The sequence below is a fragment of the Hydra vulgaris genome, chromosome 07 (assembly GCF_038396675.1).
Source record: "Hydra vulgaris chromosome 07, alternate assembly HydraT2T_AEP".
Lineage (NCBI taxonomy): Eukaryota > Metazoa > Cnidaria > Hydrozoa > Anthoathecata > Hydridae > Hydra > Hydra vulgaris.
This window is the reverse complement of record NC_088926.1, coordinates 21,567,501-21,574,788: the sequence shown is the minus strand read 5'-3', so window position 1 is coordinate 21,574,788 and position 7,288 is coordinate 21,567,501. Positions and strand designations below refer to the sequence as shown.

The 7,288-nt window shown below is 26.6% G+C and overlaps 1 protein-coding gene across 4 annotated transcripts in view; it reads left to right on the top strand.

Annotated features, from left to right (window-relative positions):
* The first annotated feature begins 288 nt into the window (after positions 1–288).
* Positions 289–7,288, top strand: part of LOC136082343 (uncharacterized) — a 48,497-nt gene continuing 41,497 nt past the window's right edge. For 3 of the 4 annotated variants that reach the window (XR_010639619.1, XR_010639617.1, XM_065801345.1), the window contains exon 1: positions 289–417. The gene's annotated coding sequence lies outside the window, so the exon portion shown is untranslated. The remainder of the gene's footprint in view (positions 418–7,288) is intronic. The other variant, XR_010639620.1, reaches the window with a different exon arrangement.

Genomic DNA, 7,288 nt, shown 5'->3' with positions numbered 1-7,288 from the left:
ATTATTTAAATTTACTTATGACTTACTAAGTAAATTTAATTTAAATTGATTGATCTTTCAATATAAAATATTGTTATTTCAGAATTGTGAATAAAAATTTCTGAATTCAGAATAACAGAATTCTGTTTTGAATTCCTTTATCTTATTTTTAATAGTATTTATATGAAACCTTTGTGTAATGAAATCACTAAGTGATCAGCTTAACGAATGTTTCTGCGTTAATAGATGTTTTTAAACTAGTATTGGAATAAATTTGTTTATATTGACTTTAAATTACTTTTTTAATTATTGTTTTATATTTTTTTACTTCAAAGAAAAAAAATGAATTGTTTTCAAAAAGCATTTAATTGGTTGTTTTATAAAAAAGGAACGGATCCGTTGCCGCTGGCAATTATTTTTTTACTCTCAGTGCAATATGTAAGCTATTTAGTATTTTAAACTTCTATAAAAATATCAATTATCAAAAAGTGTTCGTTTTACAGTTATACTGTGAGAATAAATATATCCTTGTGAAAAATTTTAATTTTTCTATATATCTATTTATGTATATGATTATACCTAAAAACCAAGTTTTCATCTTTGTGAAACGTTTTAATTTTTTTATGCACATTTTTTTAATTGTCCGCAAAAGCAGAACTTTGCTTTGTTTTGTGTAATGTTTTGGCACACTAGCCCCAAAAATCGTCTATAAAAAACTGGAATTAGTTTTTTTTTGTTCTTTTTTTTTGTTTGTGTTTTTATGGTGCTCTAAGAAATCCTAACGGTCTCATCACAGAGCAGCGCAAATAAATATTTAATTAGAAAATTCACGCCTCCTTCTTTTTCAAAATTGCAATCGTGTACAGAGCTAGAACCAAATGTTGGACCTCTGAAAAAAGCCCTCTACTGCTAAGAATAGGTATTTATATGTATAGAAAAACATGATAAAAAAATAGATGCTATAACTTGCTTCGCCAGTTACTAGAGTTAAAAATAAAATATATTTTATGTTGTCAAGCAACGTCTTCCATATACTGAAAATAAAATTTTGCGTTTTTTATTAAAAAAGTAAGCATACATAATTAAAAACAAAATTTGTTATAACAATATTAAAATTAACATGAATGTGTGGCCCTCCGCTCAAATCTCCTTATTAAAGTACTTTTTTCTACCCGCAACCATTTCTACTAAGACCTGATCTCATACTTTCTTGAAAATGTAAAAATATAAATTATACTTCACAAAGTTACAAACATAATGTTGGCATCAAACTTTGACTTTAAAACATATTGTTTTTTTGATCCCAATGCTCACACGTACGCACACCCTTAACCAAGAAAAACTTCAGATTTTTCTGTTCTATACTTCCTCCAGATATTTTTATAATTAACTACATTGCAACAAAATAAAAGCTGCAAAAAGCTTAAACTGCTGGATTTAAATTATAAACTTTTAAAAGTACAACGAGAAAGAAAATATATGATTATAAATAATGCGGAAGCTGACCTTTGCTTGGCAGATTCTAATATATCAGAAAAATAGAAAAAAATGAAAGAAAGAACAAGTGATGAAATGAAGCGGGAAGAAATACAAAACATTTAAAAGTTTAACTTCAAAATTGTATTCTGAGGTTAAATCCGAGGAGAAGGAAAATGAACAAAAATTATTTTAATTAAAGTAAAAAACGTTGGATTAGGTATGGGGTTAACTAAATGAGTTTTCAAAATTTTAATTGATTGACAGAAAAAGGAAATCCTAAAATGGAGTTATAGTCTATCACACAAGACAAAAAAATTCTAAGAGTTTATGCAACTAGAAATCCATTAGCGAGCTGTTGTGGTCTGCATGAGAACATAAATGAAAGACTAAAAGATGATCAGGTACTAAAACAGATATTAATTACAAAACTCTATTCTCAGTGGGACATAAAATATTCATTCACAATACTAGTTTTGAGAAGTGGCTGGGCAGTAAAGAAGATAGCAAAATTAATCACAGGAGAAAATCACAAAATTTTAAAGAAGATTGACGAAAAATATTGATTAAGATGTTAATTTTACTCAATGTAGTGGTTTATAAACTTTAAATAAAAAAAGGTCTTGCAATCCTTTTTTTTTATATTTATTATTATGTTTTTTTTAATTATAGAGTATTAAGGATTCAGCCTACTAATTTGTTCAATTGCGTCTTTAATATTATACCGCTCAAAGTGTGCATAAACTTCTTATATCAAGTCACGAGGCTGTCCGGAATAAAAACCTGAATGTTGGCATGTTTTTCGAATAAGTATAAAAAGAAATTTACGTAACTATTTACATCCAAATAGAAATAGAATCTGAAATTCATTGAATAGCTACCATGTACTTCCAATTATTGGATTGATAATATGAAATAAATATTGTAAAGATCTTCATTATTAAGTCTTTATGTTCTTCTCACTCCCACCGCCTAATTTTTAGAAGTTATTTATAATCTTTTAGATACTTATAAAATTGTAAAATGACAAAGTTTGAGTTATGATAATAATTAAAAAATAAAAATCTTGTCTAAAATGAGTTCAGTTTAAAACTGAAGATGATAATAAATAGCTTTGTGGTTTGTATTTAAATACATGTCATTATGTAATAAAAATAATTTAACCAAATAACTACTTTTTTTTTTTTATATGAGTAAGTGGTTTAAAAAAAAAAAACATTTTGAACGTTAAAAAATTTTCATGCTAATTTTTATGACAAGTAAGCATCTTAATTATCTTCACTGAAATCAGTAGTCTTAGTTAAGCAATTATAAAATCACGTGATTATATAATTGTCCTTTTTTTTAAGTTTAGCGTCATAATACAATTGATTTTTTTTTTTTATTTAAATTAAATTAATTAATCTTTATAGTTTAAGTTTTAGCAAGACTATAATGGAATAATTTTAATAAAAAGTAACAAGATAAGAAACAAAGATAATTCAAATTCATATGTAGCTAATTTCCTTTGAGAAAACCGATTGATTCGGTCGCTCTGACGTCAAAAAAAAAACAATCGTGTCGCCAGTCTCCTCAGACATGAGGTAATAACATTGCAAAATATAAGAGGTAATCCTTAAAGAATTTTTGATAACTAAGAATGTTAAAAGAAAGTCATTATAAAGACGTGCCAAAAAAAAAGAGGCAATTTTTATATCAGAGAAGAAATATTCAGGGAAATGTTGCATTAGTTGAGCATGTAAACAAAGTATTAGTTTTTGCAGCCAAAATATTTTAATATTTATATTTATTTTTACAGAATATTATAATTTAGACTTTTTTCTTAAATAGTATAAAAGAATAGTTCATTTAAAAAAATCTTTATACCGAAAATTGGCTCATTTTTAACACACCCAATCATCACTTCTTAGGAAACCAGTTTTAAGGATGACACTTTTTTAATGGATCTCTAAGAACCTAAAATAACAATATTTAAGGATTATACTAAATTAAAGAGTGATTATCTTAACTATAAAAAAAACAATCATAAATCTTTTCTATCTCTAAAAAAGTTTGCGAAATTTAATGAAGAAACTTTTGCTCTTTAATTACCGAATCAAAACTCCGAGGAGACTTAAAAACAACTTTAAAAAACGTGCTTTTCTTAATTAAAAGCCGCATCTTATCTTTAGCGTCAAAACGTATCTTATTAAGCAACTATACAACAGCTAATGTATTATCTTATATAAACAACATAATTAGCAATAAATAAGCATAAAATATTGAGGATATCATAAATTTTTGATGATTTTTTTTGTTCTAACACATTTAGAACCTATTTAATAATAAAAAAACATGACGGGGATAAAAAAGTTTTTTAAAAATAATACAATGAAAGGATATTAACTATACAACCAAGAAGTTAAAATAAATAACACTGCCGAACTTGTATGTATAAACTTAACCAAAACAATTTGCAAAAAAGTTATTAGACTACCCGTAAACTAGTTTATACTATTTTAGGAATCTGCTCATCTTATGCAACCTTCCCTAATTTGCACCATGCATTATAAAGGAATTGTTTCATTTTTTTTTTTTTTGAAATAAAAATTGATTTGCAATAAGCTTTTATTAAGTTAGCTTATGCGAGAAATTGGTAAGGTTAGCTGTACGAGAGATAAAAACATTTTATCACGTAAAAAAGTAGTTATAAAAGAGTTAAGAAAAATTGTATTACGTAACGAAAAGGTTACAAAAGAGTTATAAAAATTAAATCACGCAATGAAGCGAACACAAAAGAATCAAGAAGTCATGCTGAATGAAGTGATAACATTGCAGAAGATAAGAGGCAATCCTGAAAGAACTTTTGATAATTAAGAATGTTATAAGAATGTTATAATTATGAAGGCATGCCAAAAAATGATGTAATTTTTATATCAGTGAAGAGTTATGTAGGGTAAGGTTGTATAAGTTGAGCTTGCTAATGTTTTTTGAAGCCAAAATATAATAATATTTATATATATGTTTGTAGATTATCATAATTTAGTCTTTCCTTTTAAAGAATATAAAAAAATAGTTCATTTAAAAAAGTCATTATACCGAAAGTTGCATTATTTTCAGCATACCTTATCATCTCATCCAAGGACTAGTTAATTTAGGAAATTATCTAAAGATGAGTTTTTTTAAAGAAATTCAAAAAAACTCAAATAATAAAAAAAATAATCACAAAATAAGAAAAAACAAGAAAATTGTATCTTTAAGTACTATACTAAAATAAAAAAATTATCTCAGCCGTAAAATAAAAACATAACAATTAACACAATAGCTTTTATTATCAATACTTTCCAAGTATTTGTAAAGTATTGTTAATAAAAATTCGAAAAACCTACTGAGCTCAAAATCGCTCAAACAACAACATAAGGGACAATAATGTAAAGATTTCTCTTAGCCACTTCTCCACTTTTTTTAACTTTTCGTGTAAAATCTGAACAAAATTTTTGCATAAATTAACTGTCAAAATATTTACAATGAAGTATTGATAACTTTTATACGGATTTTATGTAACTTATTTTTCTTAATTTCTGAATATCAATATACATAACCTTTGTAATATTGCCCTCGATAATAAAGTTCATAGCTTTATACAATTTGATAAAAGTGCTTGTTTTTCTAGAATATATTAGTTTGAACATCGAGGATATTGACTTAGACATTCTTCATCCCATTTTTGTTAAATTTTTGACCAAGGTCTTACCTAACTACACATTTCTTTCAGCCATGTGGATACCTTAAAACTCAAAAATACAAGAGAAAAATTTTTTTACTCCAAAATATTAGGAAGGTCACGCGGACTCGTCAAATTTAACAGTCTATTTTTGTGTTTTTTTGTGTTTTGTTTTTGTTTTCTTTATTACAATATATAAAATGGAAATACAAAAAAAATTAAGGAAGACAAAGTACAAGATAAGGTATTGTTATAATATAAAGAATAAAAATAAAGTTACAGAAAACCACTGTTGCAGAAGTGAGAAATTTTTCTACCACAACTATTTGAGTATATTTATTTTTTCTTGTTATTTTGTGTACGGCTTGCATCCAATAAAACACTGAGACCTCCAAACGGCTGGCTTATGCGAACAATTATATCTCTAAATTTATAAATAAATATCTTCTCTAGAAAGTTAATCGTTAACAAATAGAATGCAGATAAAAACGTTCAATATTTTCCAAATAAATATTACGTTTTTCGCCTCCTTAATCTTATTTCAGATATAATCATGGCAATCATACTTGTCAAATGCGATTATTGAAATCTTATTTTTTAACAAATTGAAAACATATTTGTACTGGAGTATTTTCAAATTAACTTCTAGATTATCCAAAAGGTTTTGTAGAAGGAACTAAAGTACCATTCAATGCACAGTGGGCCATGGTGAGCCAAAAGTCAAAATTATTTTTATTCAATCTTTGTTTAAAAAACTACTATTCAATGAACGTAACATATTGATTTACATAAAAACATAAGAAATGTTAATCAAAAAATGCGCCTTCACTAAAAATTTTTTAATTTTAAGTTGTGACCCTAAACAATATTTTAGGTGGTCAAGCACTTTTCCTAAAAAGTTTATAAAAAATTTTTTTTATGTTTTGCCATTTAATGTTAAGTAGTTTATATTACTACGAATTTGAATTGTAGTTTAATACATATATTGGGTATCAATTGGCATTTCTACTTATCTTCTTGAACGTATTTGAATCATTTTATGATCAATCAAAGACAGTGTGTTTAATGGTCGAAATAATTGCGTTTTTTTTTGCTAATACTATGCTTATATTTTTTCGGCCATGTTCGGCCAGGATTTTTATGGCTGATATTTACTGAAAAAAATATATTTAATGAGTTAAAAACAGTTTTGGTTGCAGATACTTGCAGATGTAGACTATGTAACTAAAACATTACACATGATTTTTTACCGTGACAACTGTCAATGAAACATTTTTTTTTATAATACTATATATTATTGACTATACAAAAACCCTTTGGCTTTTTCATTTGTAGAATAAATAATAATACAATAATGAAGTACCATTATATATACAGCTGCATTAGATCCAATAATATGTCTATACAAGATCCAGCATTTTATGATCAATTAATTGTCAAGTTAGACTTAAATGATTCTGAAATTATAAGAAACAAATTAATTGCATTCCTAAAGAACTTGAAGTCTCTTTGGAATGATGTTAACCGCAAAGCTGCAGCATTTGAGAAAAAATATGCAAAAAGGTTGGATTCTGACTTTATACCTTTTGCATATGTTCCACCTGCTACTCCAACAATTGTTACTAATCCTCTTGGTAGGCCTACTTCAAATTTTGATGAGTCCTTTTTAAGATCTAAGTATAGAAAAGTTGCTGATATGGATCAATACTCAATTAACCAACTATTGTTTGCAACTAAAGTCAAATTTGGAAAAAATAATGAGCCTAAAAAACTAGCAGAAAAGTTGTTAGTGGATACGATATCCCCATTATGTATGTCTACTGATGAAGCTTTTGTCCTTATTTTAGATTGTATTTTGATAAAGGCATCTTATCAACTTATGAAAAACAAAACTGATGAAAAGGAATACAATCTCTACCCAGCATATAATAATGTTAGAGTGGCAAAAGATCAATGCTATCCTAAAAAAATTAGCGTAACTGACTATTCTGCTAGTGTTCCACTTCAAGATCTACTAGATCACACAACAACTAGGCTTTTGGAGACACAGACTGGTGCTGTAAATGCATATGAGTGTAATAGACTTACTTTAATATACAAAGCTGGTTTTGATGGCTAATGTGGGCATAG